Raw genomic sequence first — 20,304 nt, 5'->3', positions numbered from 1 at the left:
CTTACTTCCCAGAGAAAGATGTGTCTCGAAGTTGCAGGGTCTGTAGTCTAAAAGCGGGGTGCTACATTAGAAAGCGCGCACACACACACACATTACAACTGGCCTGGCTGCATCTGGCATTCATTGAAAAGCCGCCTACGCTTTGGTCAGCGCAGAAGAACCATAAACTAATCTCCAGGGACCAACTGGCAATCGGGGGAGGCTGACGAATAATATTTACTGATAACTTACAATAGTGTTTATAAAGAGCAGCCTCCACACAAAAGGGCTGTTTAGGAAGTCACTGCCAAATGTATTACTTTTTGTATAATCGAGTCTCTGTTAACTTGAGAACTGTGCAAGTCTCCGAGTCAATGTAATCTTTGGTGAGGAGAGAATCACACTGCTCGTTGACCAAAGACCAGGCATTGCTCCAAGCCCAAACAAATAACTTGAAGCTGTTAAATGTACACATCAATTACTGTCATGCTAATATTTCTCAAGTGTCATTTTATAAATGGATTAATTTACATATTACAAATAAATACTTAATGGGATGAAGATTATGGATAATTTCCCAGAGAATTTATCTTTTTAAAGGCACACTATCTTCAGGACAATCAGATAACAAGCCACTCTCTTCTTAATCCTCAAGGGATCAGGTTAATTGGTGTCAGAGAATAGGAACAGGTTCAGGGTGTGTCAGAGTTTAGAAGGATAAGCTAGATCCACCTTGGATACTTCCAGATGCAACAGTAGACTTTACAATATTAGAACAGAAAAACAAGGATAAACAACGTATGTATAATTCATTCATCATACAGGAATACATTGACAGATACTACAGCTTTGTCCAAATTTATACAGATGCATCAAAAGATTCAGTAGATAAAGTAGGAGTAGCATTTATTGTACCAGAATTTCACATCAAAGTAGGGAAGAGGATCAATAATGAAGTCTCAGTATACACAGGTGAAATGATTGCAATATTGTTAGCGGTACAGTGGGTCGAGGATACCAGGCCTTTAAGGACAGTTATTTGTTCAGATTCAAGTTTAGCAATAAAGAGTTTACAGCACAGCCATTCAGACAGTAGACCAGACATTTTGATTGAAATACAACAAACACTATTCAGAATTCAAATGATGGGGCTTACAGTCATATTTTTATGGGTACCAGCACACATTGGCATTAGAGGAAACTAAATGGCAGATAAGGTAACAAAAGAGGTAACAAAAAGAAGTAAGATTGATTTAAGTATTAACATAGGTAAAACTGAAATCAAAGACATTATTAAGCAAAGACTGAAGGAAAGATGGCAAAAGCAATGGGAGGAAGAGCAGAAAGGACGGTGGTTCTACAGAGTCCAGAGGAAAGTGGGAGAAATGAGATGTGCAGGAAAAAACAGAAAAGAGGAGACAGTAATTTCAAGAATCAGATTTGGACACACTGGCCTGAACAGTACACTTTTTATAATAGGCAAGCATAATACAGGCAGATGTGAATACTGTGGGCAAGAAGAGCCAATAGAGCATGTCATTATACACTGTGAGAGGTATGAGGAAGAAAGAAGACAAATGAGTGAACGATTCAGAAAAGAAAAAGTACAATTTGATTTAATAGATATTTTACAAAAGAATTCATATAAGTGCTATCAAATCCTATTGCTTTTTCTCAGGGTAACCAATTTGTTTGGCAAGATATAGGTTATTAGTATATAAGTTATAATGTTATTTGATCCACACTCCATATCAGTTGGTGGCGGTAATGCACTAAAACATTGTTTGCCAACCGCCAAAAAAAACGAAGAAGAAGAAGAAGAAGAAGAAGAAGAAGAAGAAGAAGAAGAAGAAGAAGACGAAGAAGAAGAAGAAGAAGAAGAAGAAGAAGAAGAAGATGAAGACAAGCTAGATGCAGGAAAAATGTCCCCAATGTTGGACGAGTCCAGAACCAGGGGCCACAGTCTTAGAATAAAGGGGAGGCCATTTAAGACTGAGGTGAGAAAAAACTTTTTTCACCCAGAGAGTTGTGAATTTGTGGAATTCCCTGCCACTGAGGGCAGTGGAGGCCAAATCATTGGACAGATTTAAGAGAGAATTAGATAGAGCTAGTGGAATCAAGGGATATGGGGAGAAGGCAGGCACAGGTTATTGATTGAGGACGATCAGTCATGATCACACTGAATGGCGGTGCTGGCTTGAAGGGCCGAACAGCCTCCTCCTGCACCTATTTTCTATGTTTCTATGTTTCTAGAACAAATACTATATATTCCCCGAAATGTCACCCATCCTTTTTCTCACATCCTATTGTCAGTCTGAAGAAGGGTCCCAACATGAAACATCACCCATCCTTTTTCTCCAGACATGCTGCCAGACCCGTTGAGTTACTCCAGCATTTTTGTGTCTATCTTACTATGTAGTCAAGTTGAGTTGAGTTTTTTTTGTCATATCTAGTTTAGTTAAGGGATACAGCATAGAGACAGGCCACTGAGACCACACCAATCATCGATCACCCGTTCATACAAGTTCTAAGTTATCCAATTTTTGCATCCACTCCCTCTGCTAGGCTGAGATCTTAAGCTGTTCTCTGGCTCATTTCAGCCCAAATGGTGAGATGGCACCTCAAACCTAATAAATTACCCCAGAACTTGGAGTGTTTGGAGATACAGCATGGAAACAGGCCCTACGTCCACCAATTCCACATCGACCATTGTTCACCCATTCACATTAGTTCTATGTGTTGGAGGAACTGCTGATGCACACTAGTTCTATGTTAGCCCACTTGCCCATGCACTCCCGACACACTCGGGGCAATTTACAGAGGCCAATTAACCTACAAACCCGCACGTCTTTGAGATGTGGGAGGAAACCCACGCACCCAGAGGAAACTCACTCAGTCACAGGGAAAATGTGCAAACTCCACACACAGAGCACCCAAAGTCAGGAGAAACATTTCTCCACTCTCTGTCGATAGTTGATGTTATACTAATTTCAAACAGATCCCACTTCAAATTATTCTTGGTCAGACAGCAAGATATTTCATTGTGCCTTTATCTCATTGTACCTGTACATATGGACTGCACAGGGTCCCAAATCAGCAAGAGTCAAGAGAGTGTTTTATTGTCACGTGTCCCAGATAGAACAATGACATTCTTACTTGCTGCAGCACAACAGAATATGTAAACATAGACTATACACTGTAAACAATATGATAAACAGAAAGAAAAAAAAGTAAAGACCCAGAGATACGAGTTCATATACAACCAAGTCAGCTGGGATTTAAAATTTAGGTTAAAAAATTAATGTTATTTATGATTACATTAAACATTAGAAGATTATTATAAAAACACAAAATGCTGGAGGAACTCAGTGGCTCAGGCAACATCAGTGGATGAGTCAAGACCCTCCTTCACAGTCCAAAGGGCCCGGAGATGTAATGTCGGCTGTCCATTCCCTCTTCAAACGCTGCCTGGCACGCAGAGTTCCTCCGGCTTTTTGTGTTTTGCTCATGATCCCAGAATCTGCAATTTCTTGTGTCTCCATTATAAAAACACACGTGGTTCACTCATGTCTTTGAGGAAGATTCACCTGAAACAGTAAAAATGAACTGGAGAAAGAAAGAATATCTCACCTCCAAAGGAAGGGAGTGGCATATTTGTATTCTTTTGCATGTTGCCATTACATGTTATAACTCCATGCTCATTTTTCAGGCCACTACACCACTATGTAGAAACAAGAAACTGCAGATGCTGGTTTACACAAAAGGAAACAAAATGCTGGAGTAACTCAGTGGGTCAGGCAGCATCTCTGGAGAACAAGGATATGTGAAACTTACAACTCAACCGGATGACCATTGAATTCTCCAATTATGGGTAACCTCTAACAAACCCATCTAACATTGACTTCACCAATTTCCGGTAGCCCTTGCTGTCTCCTCTCCTCAGCTCTCCCTCAGCCCTCGGGCTCGTCCTCTTCCTTTCTCCTTTCTTCTTCCCGCCCTCCCCCCACCCCACATCAGTCTGAAGAAGGGTTTTGGCCCGAAACGTTGCCTATTTCCTTTGCTCCATAGATGCTGCTGCACCCGCTGAGTTTCTCCGGCACTTTTGTCTAACCTCTAACAACCCCCCCTCCCCTTCCCCTTTTCCCACTTGCCCCCTCCTTTCTACCTCCCCTTCTCCTGTGCCCCACATAGATTCACAACTATTTCTTCCCCCCTCCTCCTCCATCTACATTCCTTCCTCACAATTTGCAAACTCTTCAATCCTGCTGTCTCATATGTTCTGCTTTAGTCTTGGGTAGTTGTTCCACCCATCTGCCTATTAAAAACCCTTGTTGCCCGTGTCCACCTATTCCCTGCCACGCATTGTCCTGCCTCTCCTCTCTCACAACTTTCTTCCCCCCACATTTCCAATCAGTCTGAAGAAGGGTCCTGACCTGAAATGTTACCAATCCATGTTCTCCAGAGATGTCGCCCGACTCCAGCACTTTGTGTCCTTGAACTGCAACACCATCTTCATTTCATGTATTGCCATGGTAGTATCTTAACTCCAAAACATCGTTCCCCTTATCCTCAAAGCCTGTGACTGTGGGCAAATCTTGAGTAGCTAAGAACACCAGCTGAATCCAGGGATAATGGGGTGTTGCCATTCATTAAACAACGTTTGATGTCTGCAGGTGATAGTTGTCGGCTGGACTTAAGACCATCGCTGAGAATAGACCCATAAATAAAGTATAATTTCTGCAGCAATTAGGTCACTGAATACATGTTTTGGCAACCACAAGATTTGCATCCAGAATTTCCCTCTTCCCTTAAGTTCTGTAATATCCTCCCTCAACCAATCCATCTCTCCCCCTTTTCTCCCCTGAGTCAGGGGTTAAAATCTACCTTTGATTAAGTCAATTTCTGTCTTATTGTGTAACTGGAAAGCATCTTACCCCTGTTGATATGCATCATATAAATACATGCTGCTTGTGGTTTGTTTAATTTAATATTGACTCTGTATGAAAGTGTTAGGTTTCCCTTTCCCCTCTCTTTGTGTGGTACCTCTCCTGCCTTTGTGATTTCTCTTTCTGGCTCATTGAGCGTTTTATGAAGGCAACCCATATTGAATCAGAGAAAGTTCATGGGAACAGTATGCTTGATTTTGGTTTTCTGACATTTCCATTCTGGCATTCAGACAATGATGGCTAACCGCCATCCCAGATTACTGCAGTTGACTTAACAACTGCAAACGGCTTTATACGCTGCAGAACCTTGAGTCAGCATGCTGATGTCCAATCATTTTCACAAAACAAACTGTGTTCGTGTTAGTGTCCGAGCATGGGCCTGCTAGAGCATGGTGGCCAGTGTGGCACGCAGGATACAGATGGAGAACAGAGCTTAGTGCCAGAGACCCGGGTTCAATCCTGATTACGGGTGCTGTCTGTCCAGAGTTTGATCGTTCTTCCTGTGACCACGGGTGGTCTGGTTTCCTCTCATACTCCAAAGATGTACAGGTTTGTAGGTTGACACAATGAGCTGGAGTAACTCAGCGGGTCAGGCAGCATATCTGGAAACAAGGAATATTCATTTTTCTCCACAGATGCTGCCTGACCCGCTGAGTTACTCCAGCAATTTGTGTCTATCTTCAGTGTAAACCAGTATCTGCAGTTCCTTCTTACACAGGTTTGTAGGTTAATTGGTTTCTGTAAATTGTAAAATTATCCCTAGTGTATATAGGTTAGTGTACAGGGTGATCGCTGGCCGGCATGGATTCGGTGGGCCGAAGGGCCTGTTTCTGCTCTGTATTTCTAAAGTCTAAAGTAAAGTAAAACTGTTGCAAGAAATGGTGGATTTAGTGCAGGGACCTGAAATCCAGGTGGGCTCCAAACCAGGAGGCCTGGAACTGAGTTGGAAGCCACAAGGCACAAGTGAGTCTGGGTCAGAACATGGTCGTAGTGCCGGAGAGCAGCAGGAATCACAGAGGGCGGGCAGTGAGAGAGGGTCACACAGAACTCACGGAGAGAGCAGGAGAACTTCTTCAAAGTAGGCAATCCTTAAGGAGATTTTGCTGTGAGAGTCAAAATGTAGAATCAAAGAACTGCAGATGCTGATTAATGCTGATTCATAGCAAAAGGATTTAAGTATAAGAGCAGGGAGGTTCTACTGCAGTTGTACAGGGTCTTGGTGAGACCACACCTGGAGTATTGCGTACAGTTTTGGTCTCCTAATCTGAGGAAAGACATTCTTGCCATAGAGGGAGTACAGAGAAGGTTCACCAGACTGATTCCTGGGATGGCAGGACTTTCATATGAAGAAAGACTGGATAGACTCGGCTTGTACACGCTAGAATTTAGAAGATTGAGGGGGGATCTTATAGAAACTTACAAAATTCTTAAGGGGTTGGACAGGCTAGAGGCAGGAAGATTATTCCCGATGTTGGGGAAGTCCAGAACTAGGGGCCACAGTTTAAGGATAAGAGGGAAGTCTTTTAGGACCGAGATGAGAAAATCATTTTTTACACAGAGAGTGGTGAATCTGTGGAATTCTCTGCCACAGAAGGTAGTTGAGGCCAGTTCATTGGCTATATTTAAGAGGGAGTTAGATGTGGCCCTTGTGGCTAAATGGATCAGGGGGTATGGAGAGAAGGCAGGGATGGGATACTGAGTTGGATGTTCAGCCATGATCATATCGAATGGCGGTGCAGGCTCGAAGGGCCGAATGGCCTACTCCTGCACCTATTTTCTGTGTTTCTATGTTTCTAATACACAAAGGACACAAAGTGCTGGAGTAACAAGGCAGCATCTCTGGAGAACATGGTGACGTTACAGGTCAAGACGCTTCTTCAGACCGGGGACTCGACCTGAAACATTACCTATCCAGAGATGCTGCCTGACCCACTAAATTACTCCAGCGATTTGTGGCCTTTTGTGCTCGTAGTTCGGCACACTGATGTGATTGGTCATCATGCCAAACCAGGTGCTCTGGTTTCCTCATATATCATAAAACTGTCCATTAATTGGCTTCAGTACATTACCCTTACTTTTGGCAGGTGTGTGGGTGAGTTCTAGAGGAATTAGAATGGAGTTGATGATATTTTTGTGAAAGAAGATTGCAGCGATATAGGTGGGAAAAGAGATTAGTGCGATAGCTTTTTTGAGAGCTCAACAGGTTGAATGGCCTCCTGTGTTGTAAGATGTCGGAGATATGAATATGGTTATGAAAATGAATCGTTAGGAGTATCAGAACGGGAAAAGGGCAAACAGCCTGTCAAGCCTGTTCATTCATTTCATATCAGTCCACCCAAATCATGTCTCTTTCACATGGTGAGCTTAATGCTATCAGTCTGAAGAACATCACCTGTCCATGTTCTCCAGAGATGCTGCCTGACCTGCTGTGTAACTCCAGCATTTCTTGTAAATCAGCATATGCAGTTCCCTGTTTCTCCATGGTATTGGTTTGCTTGGAGAACGGTGACTAATACTGGGCTGTACCATTACCGATCTTTTACCTTCTGTAATTCCTCATACCCTCCTCTAATAAAATCAGATTCTAAAAAGTTTAATTTACCAAAATGTAATTTCTTTTTGTTGAAGAGAATTCCATGTTTCCACCACCCTTTACTTTTCTGACCTGCCTCGCTGTAATCTTAACGTTAATTCCCTTCCTTATTGACTGTTCCTACAGATTTAGTTTCTCTCCATTCCCATTTAATCTTGTCATCCTCAATCACCTCAATTAGTTTACCTCTTATATTTAAGGCAATGCAAACCTAGTCCATCCATCCACATAAATATAACACCAATAATTGCATTATTTGAATGAATGAATGAATGAATGAATGAATGAATGAATGAATGAATGAATGAATGAATGAATGAATGAATGAATACTTTATTTGTCGCATGTGACAACACAGTGAAATGCTCAATCACCTCAATTAGTTTACCTCTTATATTTAAGGGAATGCAAACCTATTTCATCCATCCATATAAATAACACCATTTATTGCATATACATCCACCACTAATATTCAAAACATTTTCCAAATGGTTGTATATTTATTTCCCTAAACCTTTACTACAGAATTTACAAACTCATCTTGTTATCTTGGTGTCTTTAAAAGGATTTAAAAGTCCCCAGAATGGAATGTTTATAAATTCTATCAGACATTCCCATATCCCGGGTAGACAGCTGGCAAAACATCCTCCAGGAATAGTGGATGACCACAGTAATCACAACAAGCCGAGGAGATAGGAATCAGTTTCAAGTCAAGTCGAGTTTATTGTTACATGAACAGGTACAGTGAGGTTAGAGACAAAATGCTGGGGTAACTCAGTGGGTCAGGCAGCAACTCTGGAGAACATGAATAGGTGATGTTTCTTCAGACATCTCACTCTAAAGAAGGGTCTTGACTCAAAGCATCACATATTCCTTTCCTCTACAGATGCTGCCTGATCCACTGAGTCACTCCAGCATTTTGTGTCTATCTTCAGTGTAAACCATCATCTGCAGTTCCTTCCTACACCAGTACAGTGAGATTAGTACAATCTTGCTTCCAGCAGCATCGGAGGCACATAGACTCTGACAAACGCACAAAAACATAAATTATACGTAGATAATGAAAGACGGTAAAAAGGAAAAACAAAATATGCACATAAATAGTAAGATTAAATGAGAATTTACCAGTTTGACATTTGATCTTTATTTTATGAGGAGTTACGTCAAGGGATTACGTGAAGACCCCGCCAGCACACATGCGCATCAATCTTCAAAGCAGCGGTGTGAAATCACAGACAACAGTAGTTGAAATAAATATAGTAAGATAAGAGAAACTAGAATACCAGTTGACCTTTATGATAAAGGGTGGGCGTGGAGGGCACGTAATCCCTCGACGTAACTCCTCATAAAATAAAGATCAAACTTCAAACTGGTAAGTTCTCGTTTAATCTTACTATTTTACTTCGGAGTCACTTTAGTGACTACGTGAAGATTTTAAAGATCTGTGATTTCATGCCGTGGAACGAGTCCATGCTTCTCTCACTGCCGTAGTTGACCAAGGGAGGAAGTATGTTATCGTATTCAAACATGAATCAGAAATTCAAAACAATGGTGAATTTATTATTATTTTTTTAATAATAATGCTCCCTCTCATTTGGGATAAATCATATTACAGAACTGAAAATTGATTCTGCAAATACCGCAGGTTTGGTAATCGGCTTATTATATAATATCTGGAAGGTCTTCTCCCTAGACCATCCTGCTGTACTCAGGATGTGGTCCATTGGCACTTCCATTTCTTTTGCTGCCGATGTTGCTACAGCCCTGGTGGAATGAGATTTGAAAGTGTCAGTATCCACCCCTGCAGCTCCCAAAACCTGTCTGAGCCATCTGGATATGGTCTGCACCGATACCCTGTTGTGAGGCTGTTTATGGCTGTTCAATAATCCCAATTCATTGCCTAAGGTGTTTAGTGGTCTCTAAATATAGTAATAGGTGTGTCACAACACACAGTCGGGTATCTGTTGGGTAGGCCCGGAATTCCAGATTGAGGCCCGATGACCCTGGCCTATTTTGTTTTACCAATTCCAAGATATGAAAATTTATCTTGTTGGTTGAAATAACCATAATATCCAGTCTTAATTTATGTAGGGACTGGACCCTTTGATCCGTCAGCCCCAGGTCCAGAAGTGGTTTCTTTAAATTCTGCAAATTAACAGATTGATCCTGTCATGGCATGGGTGACCTCTCGCCTGTTACAGGATGGACCAACAAATCTGGTCGTTTGGTGACGGACATACTGTACATGGTTCCGAGAGACCTTGTCGAGAACCACAGGGAACCATGGCTGAGTAGGCCAATCGGGTACTACCAAAATACCTGACGCTGAGTCTTGTTGTATTTTGCGTAAGACCCGACTGATGAGGCAGAAGGGGGGAAAAGCATAGAAAAACAATTTTCCCCAGTCCAGCGAGAAAGCGTCCATCGCTGCTGCCCCAGGGTCTGGTTCCCAACTGGTGATTCAGTCTAGATGCAAATAGATCAATATCTGGTGTTCCATATTGCTTCACAATATCAGTAAATACTTTGTGGTCTAACATCCATTCGGTGTTGTCATTAAATTTTCGTGACCTGGTGTCTGCCACTGTATTGAGTTTACCTGGTAGGTAAGTAGCTGATAACCAAATATTTCTATTGATACACCATTGCCAGATTGTATTAGCCAGATTGTCACATGATATCGATTTGATTCCACCCATATGATTAATATATGCCACCACTGTGGTATTATCAATTTGTAGGCGGACATGCAGATGGTGCATTTTTGAGCAATATGCTTTTAGCCCATAGAACGCACCCAACATCTCTAAATAATTTATACCCAGTGTTTGTAGTAAAGATGATTCACGTGCATTCCATCTACCACCACTACTGGATATGGTATTAGTAGCTCCCCAACCGTGAGCGCTGGCATCAGTTTGTAATATAAATGGTGGGTTACTGATAATGATGGGGCTGGAGCTATGCCATATGTTTTGCCTCCACAATTGTTACTCTAAAATTGCTTTAGCTGTTAATTGCATTGGTCTGTCGAAATGACCAGCATGTTGTTTTATTGCTTGCACCTTGACTCTTTGTAAATTTTGATAATGCAAAGGTCGAAACTGTGTGGCTGGAAATGCAGCTACAAGTTTTCCAATTACCCTTGCTACCTGTCAAATGGAATGGTTGACTGATGACAACCAGGTTGTTGCAGGCCTCCATTAAGTCTGCTGCCTTGTTCTTTGTCAATGTTGCAGACATATGGATAGAGTCAATAGTGAACCCCAGATAATCCATAGTTGTAGAAGGCGTCAACTTAGATTTATCTGGATGGATGATAAACCCCAGTTTTTCAAACAATAGTTTGGTAGCTGATACAGCTGATTTAGCTAACTCTAGGGTTTTCCCCATTCTTAATATATCATCAAGATATGCCATGACAATATGTTTTTGTTTTCGGAGAAATGCCAAGGCTGGTTTTAATATCTTGGTAAATAGTCTGGGGGCTGATGTTAATCCATCAGGCAATGCTTTATATTGCCAAATCTTCCCCATCCAGTTAAACTTCAGATATCGTCAATTATCCTTCTGTATAGGTACCGAATAGTATGCATCTTTCAGATCGATGCAAGCCATGACGTAACCTTCGGAAATCAATTGTTTGGCAGTAACAAAGGTCTCCATTTTAAAGAGAATATACTTTACAAAAGTATTCAGTTTAGTCAAATCAATGATAATGCGGCATCCACCATCTTTTTAAGTTTTTGTGAAAATGTTGGATACAAATTCTAGAGAGTCATGTTGGGATCTCTCAATTACTCCTTTAGCATATAGCCTCCCCAGCTCTGCATGACCTTCTAGTTTTTCCCGATGTGAAAGCACAAACACTTGGTTAGGCACATGCTGAACTGGGGGAATGTTTCTATGAATGAACTCAATTTCATATCCCTGAATACTATGTAGTATATAAGGGTCATTAGTTATAGACCTCCATGCCTCCCAAAACAGGTGTAACCTACCCCCAGTTAGTAAGGAACTTACACCCTCTATGTTCTGGAAGGAACCAGACCCACCTACCTCCATGGTTACTGGTGGAACATTCATTTCTTGTTTCTGCCTCTTCTGTGGAAGAGGCGCCGGTGTGCGGGGTTGGCGCATCTTCCACGAGGGTTGCTCTGGGCCGTGGCCTGAAAAAGACCTCGGTGTTTGTTGTGCAGCCCTCGTGCTTTCTCTAGCGTCCTGGTGTCGTTGCCTGCTGGTGGATGCGTAGGGGTGCTGTCGCCGGAGATGTGTGGTCTTGCTCAACGTTGAAGCCTTCATGAGCCCGACACAACCCTGCAAATTTGGGGTTCAAAGCAGGTCGAATGGCGTTTTTCCTCAGACAATTTATTTCAAATTGTGTGTTGCAGAGTAGAGCCAGAGAGTCCTGTTGTATCTCTGTCATCTCTGTTCCATCCACTGATCGAGCAAATGCCGTTATTCCCGATGTTAATAGTTTTAATATCTTCTGCATCTTCACCTCTTGGGTTCGGATGCCTGCGCCGACGTACCCCCAGATTGAACTGTTTACTGCAGGAACATTCAGTGAGAGACAGTTCTCAGGTGCCATATATTTGGCTGTTGTTTCATTCAACACCTGTTCCTGCAGCTGATTGAAGGAAAGGTAGTCTATACTTGCTGCCAGTTTTGGTTCTAACGGCTGTCCCGTTTGCGCTGGCACCGCAAACTTCGTGACCACCCCAAGCAGCTTCTGTGGATCCTGCACCCCCAGCACACTGTCGGTTTCTTCAGCCATACCACCTTCTTCGGGGCCAGCCCAGCCCTGGCCCGTTATGCTCCCCTCTGTCGAGGGAGATGCATTATGCAGCCCTAAGTAAGGTGCTGCAATGGGTGTGCGATGACCCCCATGGTGACCATACTCCATATCACGGAGCATGTCACGTTGGAGCATTTGCTCCATCAACTGCTCCATGCGGGAAATGCGGTCACCTCCGCTGCTCCCTGGCAGCGAGTCTTCCTGGCCCGACTCGTCCGAGTTAACCGGCCTGGCCGACTTCTTCTTAGCTTTCCCTCCGGTCCGTGGCGCTGGTTCGGGCTGTGCAGCCCGCGGCGCTGGTCCCAGCTGAGCAGGTGTCATGTCGGTGACTGTGGATCGCATAGAATGTGATCCAGGTGCCGCTGGTCGCTGCTGACTGCTAGCACTTTCACAGTCCCCCGCAGCCAGTCTAGACGCGACCCGTTTCTTGCCCTTGTTCATTGCTCCTTCTGTAAAACACAACTCAGAGCAGAAAACACGACCTCAGATTAGCAAATTTACCTGCAGGTCCCGTTTTTAAATTTTGCCGCTGCGGGAGAACGCTTCACCCCGCCAGTCGCTGCGCAATGCGTTAGACGATATGTCGCGCATGAGTGCTGGCGGGGTCTTCACGTAGTCACTCACGTGATTCCGAAGTAAAATAAGATATCAGTGTAAAACGCAATTCGATAAGAAACAAGTTCACGGTAGTGCAAGAGATGGCGCATTAGAGCGGTTTGCACTGAAGATAAACACAAAGTACTGGAGAAACATAGCGGGTCAGGCAGCATCCCTAGAGAAAAAGGATGGATAATGTTTCGGGTTGAGACCCTTCTTCAGTATAGAATGATTTATGTTGGTTTATGAACCTCATAAGTGTTGTTAAAGTAATCATTCCTGCATTTAGTGATGTGGGACTTCAAGCTTCTGTATCTCCTGACCGATGGTAGCAATGAGAAGTGGGCATGGCCTAGATGATGGGGATCCATGATGATGGATGGCATCTTCTTGAGGCAGCATTCTCAAAGATGCTTTCGATGGCGGGGAGGGCTGTGCCCATGGTGGACCAGTTGAGCTCCTCACTCTCTGCAGTCTCTTGTATTCCTGTGCATTGGAATTGCTGTTCCTGGCCCAGAGAAACCAGTCAGGATACTTTCCATAGTATTTATGGAAAGCTTTGTTAGAATATTCGATGATGTGCCAAATCTCTTTACATTTCTAAGAAATTAGAGTTGCTGGCACACCTTCTTTGGTATTACATTTAGTTTTGTTTACTCTCATGTGTACCGAGAAAAGCTTTTTATTGCGTGCTAATCAATCAGTGGAAAGACTATGCATGATTACAATCGGGCCATCCACAGTGTAGAGATACATGATGAAGGGAATAACATTTAGTGTAAGGTAAGTCCAGTAAAGTCCGATTAAAGATAATCTGAACGTCTTCATTGAGGTAGATAGTAACTTAGGACCATTCTCTAGTTGTTGGTAGGATGGTTCAGCTGCCTGATAAGAGGTTTACATGCTGGGCCCAGCACAGGTCATCTGAGATGTTAATACCCAGGAATCTGAAGCTTCTTTCTCCACTGCTGACCCTAGGATGAATACTGGTGGCTAGTCTCACAATTTTTCCTTTCTGAAGTCAATGATTGTTTCCTCAGTCTCCGATGCATCAGAAACTTTACCAGTCCTGAGGAAACTGACAACTATCAATACTCCTTCAGCAAAGTCTTGCAGATCTCATTAATTCGCCATTAGGTTCAAGCCATTACAAGGACAGACCCAACCCCTTAGTTCTCCAGTATCAATTGCCGCCTGCCTTGTTAAGCTTCAAGGGCCTGTCCCATTTGGGGCTCACTTGCGCGTCAATTACGCGACATCATTTACACGTCACGACGCACGCGTCGGGACGCGCACGTGATGCTCGCATGGCCGCATTATGCGCGCATGGTGCGTGGTGATGTAGGCAGTGACACGTGGTCACGCGCGGCACCCCAGGATTTGGGGATTCACAAAATCTTTGCACGCCACCTGCGTGACGCACAAATGACGCCCAAGTGGGACAGGCCCTTAACTCACTCACTGGATTGCTTTATGGATAAGGGCCATTGCTTTATATTTTGCAATGCTCTCAAAATATTAGTTCTTCATACAGTTAGGTTGAAGATATGTCGTGTGGGGGAGAACCTCAGCACCAGAATGTGCAGAATTGGTGACATTGAATTGCCATCCATGGGTATCCATTTGGTTTTCATTCTCGTTGCCTATAATTGAACTAAACATTTAGCCTGGTGTGTAACAAGGATGCCTTATCAACATCATCTGTTATACATCATCACTGACATGAACATCCCACCCTTTTTGTGCAGAATGTATGATTGATGTGACGTTAGGGAATCTCACATAGGGCCAACCCTTCCAACTGGTGTAAGAAGGAACTGCAGGTGCTGGTTTAAACCGAAGATAGACACGACTGGTCCTGGCTTTCCGTGAGTAATGCAACACATCAGAAGGAAGCCAACATCTGTGGAACTAAGTGACCACAAGCAGTGAATACCCTTTGGGCTAAAGAGGAATGATTGCAAATTTCAATTTTTTTTTTAAAGAAAGAGTTTGTAAAAATTCAGAGATAGACACAAAGTGCTGGAGTAACTCAGGCAGTATCTCTGGAAAAAAAAGGATAGCTGACATTTTGGGTCGGGACCCTGGTTCAGACTTTCAGGTAAAATTTTTTTAAATGTATGTTGTCTATGATTTTGCTGTTTAGAAGTGATTTACTATCTTCATGCTCTGCACTGTAGATACAGTTATTACAAATAAGATTATTTCTGTGACTGAATTATATTTCCTAAACATTAAATAACATTTAATATTATAGCATGAACCACTTTATAAGTATATTCAAGAATGAGACAGATAATTTTGAGCTGAGGAGTTGCAAGAGTTATGGGCAGAAATGCACAAGAGTAATGTAGACTCCAGATATAGATCTTCTTAATGTCAGCTCTGCCCTCTTCATATTTCTAATTGATTGATTGAAAGATACACTATGGAATACACTCTTCGGCCCACCGAGTCCACTCCGACCATTCGCATTAGTTCAATGTTACCCCACTCTCTCATACACTCCCTATACAGAGATACAGAGCACAGAATATAGTTCTCAGCATTGTAGCACATCAGTTCTCTTGAACAAAGTCCAATGTCCTTAATGCGGTCGAGGTGAATCAGACAGTACTCTAGATTTTGGAAGTTTCCATTCAAAAGCTTGTTAATGGAGTTGCAGAGTCTGAGTCTGGTGGTGCACGCTTTCAAGCTTCTGTCCCTTCCGCAATGGAGGAGAAGGAATGACTTGAGTGGGACAAGTCTTTGATTCTGTAGGCTGCTTTTCCAAAATAGCATGAAGTGTGATGGAGTCAATGGAGGGAAGTCATGTCTGTGTAATGGACTGGACAACATCTACAACTCTCCACAGTTTCTTGCAACCTAGAAATCTGTGACTTGGGGTGAATGAGGCAAGGACAACACGAGTGGCCCAGATGGTGGTTTGTTGCAAGCCAATAATTTCAAGAACACCATTACTGACAGAAGCATTTTAGTCCAGTTTTATTTTACTTGAGATCCCAAGCTGACTGAGATGAAGGCATGCAAAGATCAAAGATAGACTTGGAATTTGAAATACAGAAATGAATAAACATCCAGTGACATTGCACAATATTTAATATACTGTTGACCAGCTGTTTCTCCTGATACTTCACCCACTTTGATGGGATGGAATATTACACATGAGACACAGCTAGCATAATCCTCCATACCTAACACTGGCATCCAAGCTCAGGAAGTGATCATGAATTAATACAAAACAATGTTTTGCCCAAGATGAGGATTTTGTTCAGCATTTCCTATTATAGAACGAAAAATTTAAAGCAAAACAAACATACATTCCTCATGATATCAAAGCCAGGAATGATCTGAGATACTTGGACTATTTATTTACTGGAGCAGACACAGATAAGAGGAGATATAAGTGAGGCTTTTAGAATGATGAAGGAGTTAGATAAGGTGAATTGAGAACGACTGTTTCCTGTGAGGAGTCAGTGAGAAGGAGCCTTCCATATCAATTGTCAATATCAACATCCTCCAAAGATGTTGCCTGACCACCGAGTTACTCCAGCACTTTATTTCTTTTTTTTGTTGTAAACCACCTTCTGCAGTTCCTTGTATCTCCAACAATTTCAAGCCAATACTAGTTGACTGAGGAGAGAAGGTAGATGAAATGTCGTTATACAGGGAGTGTATGGAGTATGAACATATGATATGGAAGTCCTTCCACCCCTCAACCTTACTCTTCTGTTCAGTGAGATTAACACTAATCCTCTTTCTCAAATCAAGTATAAAATATTTTACCCAAGGTAGAGGTTAAGGCAGAAACTATTGTAAAGAAGAAAATTGGGTGGTATTGAAATAATGCAGGAATTATGTAGGGAGAAGATGGTAGACACAAAAAGCTGGTGAACTTAGTGGGTCAGGTAGCATTTCCAGAGAAAAAGAATAGGTGACGTTTCGGGTCCGGACCTTTCTTCAGACCAGTCTGAAGCAGGGCTCTGAGCTAATTGCGATGGAATTAGTTTTGTTAACTTCTGATAAAAAGCCAGCAAAGAGAAAATGTCCTGAACTGCCTCTTCATGTGCAATAAACTTCTCTTGGGCATTTATGCAGCTTAATTCCCACTAGATTATCCAAATACGTGTTGGAAATCATCTTGGCAGAATATAGATTCTGATTGTATTTGAAATTCCAACAGGTAAGTATTTAAAGCCCAACGTGACAAAGTTTACCACATGAAACACGGAGACACGAGAAAATGCCGATGCTGGACTCTCGAGCAAAACACAAAGTGCTGGAGGAACTCAGCGAGTCAGGCAGCATCTGTGGAGGGAGATAGACGGGCGGCGTTTTGGATCAGGACCCTTCTGCAAGACTGATTGTGATCTGCCTCGAATGCACAGGATCAAATCGGGCCATTCAGGTTAAAAAAAAAGTGTGTAGTTATTCTGTGCCTGAACTTTCTCTCAGTCTGCTTCTAAACGCACTTTCTGAAAAGTGGGGCCTCTGCAGGGAATTTTCATTAACACGTTACCCTTTGATAACAACTCAAATGGATAGAAATAACAACAATTGTTAGTGTTACAGAATTCAAGGAAATCGTCATCTAAGAGCTGTGTAAATCGATGGAGTCTCGATGACTTTCTACCTTGTAATTTGTTCAGCGTTTTTCATTAGCTCTCTCAGTTCAACTTGTTTATTGTAATAAGAACCGAATCCATTACCCTTCCTTCCAGCCCCGTGCAAACGTTTCAATGAGAGTGTTAGCGAACCAGAATGAATGAATATCATTATTTTTTCCTCTCTCCTGATAAACCGTAATGCCTTCCAGGAGAGTAAAAAGGTGAGCAGTAAAAGGAAATGTATGGAGCAGCTCCGATGTTCTCGCCAGCCCTGGGAGCGAGCAGCATAGATCCATTCACAAAGGGCCCAGCGCGTCTCTGGCTTTGCATTCTCCCAAAACCCAGTTGTTTCAGACTGTTGTGTTTGGACTGCGATTGAACAAATCCCCACAAGTTAAATGCAAACTTCTTATTTGCTGCATAGATATGCAAACCCGTCCTTTAAATGCCACGGTTATAAACATAAGGGGGAAATGAATTGCAAGAAATAAATTGTCTCCACGATAACCCAATAGGTAGCTAAAACCCGCGCGCATGCAATCACACACACACACATTTTCATCAGGGCAACATTTCGCTGCATTGCCCGTTGTTTATATCTGATCTCCCGCCCTAGATGCTACATAGCCGACCCGTCTGCCATAGAACTACACTGTTCGGTTATATTTCCCCTTCGAGTTGGTCTGAGGGTCCGCGTGTGAGTGTCAGCAAAAATAAAACATTTTAGCAGTCCCCTACCCTGGGTTCATGGGATGAATTTGGAGGCAACACTCAAGAGTTAACAAAAAATATCACTTACCATTTTTGAGGAATATGGTAAACGATTTGAACAAAACTCCTTGTTTCCTCCTGAAGAACAAACTCTTGCCAATTCCCGGCTGCCCTCTCTTGTCTGCTGTGTATATTTTCAGGAGCTCCTGTGGAGTTTCAGATATTCCAGGCTTACTACAATCAAATTGCAAGTTCCCATTAATAAAACGCGGGCGCAGAACAAACCGCGAGAAAATTAAAAGGTATCCGGCGCAGGCAGGACTGCACTCTTCAGCCTGTGTCCCTCACTCATTCGGACACAGGATCCTTGTCAAACCTTTCAGCCAACACCCCCCTCCCTCCCCATAATGTAAAGCAGCCCGCCTCTCCTCTCTTCAAACTCCCCCAACCCACCTCACTCCCCTCCCCCTTCCCCTCTACCCACTCTCCCTCCTCCACTTGACACAGCGCCAAAACAGGAAGGGTTTCGCATTCTGAACCAACCCGACCGGCGGCAGGCAGACAGAATATATATACTAAGATTAACGGTACAGTCTCCACTTTATAGCTAAGCGTTTGTAGACGGGTTACATGGCTGCAGCGCGGGCAATCACACCAGATACCTCACAGTGTATTGTTCCCCCGGAGATTCTGCAATCGTTGTAACTGCTAGATCAACTGAAATTAACAATACACCATCCACATGGAGACCCCCCCCCCTTCCTTCCTCCCCTCCACCCCCTCACCTCCACCCCCCCCCCTCCTCTACCCCCTCACCTCCACCCCCTCTCCTCCACCCCCTCTCACCTCCACCCCCCCTCCCCTCCCTCCAACCCTTCCTTCCCCTCACCTCCACCCCCTCTCCTCCACCCCCTCTCCTCCACCCCCTCACCTCCACCCCCTCACCTCCACCCCCTCTCACCTCCACCCCCCCTCCCCTCCCTCCAACCCTTCCTTCCCCTCACCTCCACCCCCTCTCCTCCACCCACTCCACCCCCTCACCTCCACCCCCTCAATCTCGCAAGGGCAGACATGAGAGTATCTCAGGAAACTCTCACAAAAACTTATTTTCATTCCGACTGATCTTTTTGCAAAGCCGAGAGAGCCTGAACACACAATTCACTGGTGCGTGTGAGGGTGCACGGATACTTTTGAAACTATTGCAAAAATCCTTTTCTTTTCTTTAAAGCTGCACAATTTCATCAGCAGAACGAGATTTCCTGGAATTTTAATTTGCTCAACTGCTGATTGCCAGAGGAGTAATTAAGTACTCGTTTTTACTTTATGAGCAGTTCTCATGAGGAGGCCGGTTTGAAGGTAAACCATCCGGTCTGTGTAAGAGGGGACTGGATGGTCACGAATAAGATTCATGTGCATAATTTTAGGCTGCTGTAGTGATTTTAAGTTCAAATGGAGGAGGCATTGCAAACGAGGTGGTTTGAACAACAGACCCACTGAGTATAATTAGGTAGACACAAAACGCTGGAGTAACTCAGCGGGTCAGGCAGCATCTCCGGAGAGAAGGAATGGGTGACGTTTCGGGTCGAGACCCTTCTTCGGACTGAGAGTCAGGGGAGGGAGAGACTAGAGATATGTGGAATGACAGATTTATCGTAGAGCTGGAGAGCAGGAGGAATCACAGAGGGGAGCAGCAAGAGAGGGTGTTACAGAACTCGCGTTGGAGAGAGGGGGAAAACTTCTTCAAAGTGAGCACACCTTGAGGAGATTTCGCAGTGGAGCAGACGGAATGTGTAGGAAGGAACTGTGGATGCTGGTTGTACGAGTACAATTGGGTAGTGGAATGACCCACAGCAAGATCGCTGCTGCCCTGTAAGACCACGAGTTTTGTGTTATAGGCTCTTGAATGTTTAAATATCCTCCTGGTTACTGATGGTGTTGCTGAATCCAGAAATGCCAAAGACTAGAAGGCATTGCTTTAAGGCGAGAGGGGCAAAGGGTAGCATAGTTAATTAGTTAGACACAACATGCTAGAGTAACTCAGCAAGTCAGGCAGCATCTCGGGAGAAAAGGAAG

The 20,304-nt window shown here is 43.4% G+C and overlaps 1 protein-coding gene and 1 long non-coding RNA gene across 4 annotated transcripts in view; one reads left to right on the top strand and one right to left on the bottom strand.

The window, feature by feature from the left end:
• The window catches only part of psd3 (pleckstrin and Sec7 domain containing 3), a 480,227-nt gene extending 461,614 nt beyond the window's left edge, over nt 1-18,613 (bottom strand). For 2 of the 3 annotated variants that reach the window (XM_033021839.1, XM_033021856.1), the window contains exon 1: nt 18,320-18,613. The gene's annotated coding sequence lies outside the window, so the exon portion shown is untranslated. Of the gene's footprint in view, nt 1-5; nt 85-18,319 lie in introns of those variants that run through there. The other variant, XM_033021848.1, reaches the window with a different exon arrangement.
• Nucleotides 8,831-19,948, top strand: LOC116973667. The gene is made up of 3 exons (XR_004412105.1): nt 8,831-8,840; nt 14,899-14,903; nt 19,890-19,948. It is a non-coding gene; the product is annotated as an uncharacterized LOC116973667 (long non-coding RNA).
• The last annotated feature ends 356 nt before the right edge of the window (nt 19,949-20,304 follow it).

The sequence above is a fragment of the Amblyraja radiata genome, chromosome 1, assembly GCF_010909765.2.
Source record: "Amblyraja radiata isolate CabotCenter1 chromosome 1, sAmbRad1.1.pri, whole genome shotgun sequence".
NCBI classification, from domain to species: Eukaryota; Metazoa; Chordata; class Chondrichthyes; order Rajiformes; family Rajidae; genus Amblyraja; species Amblyraja radiata.
This window is presented reverse-complemented; position numbering and strand designations above follow the sequence as displayed.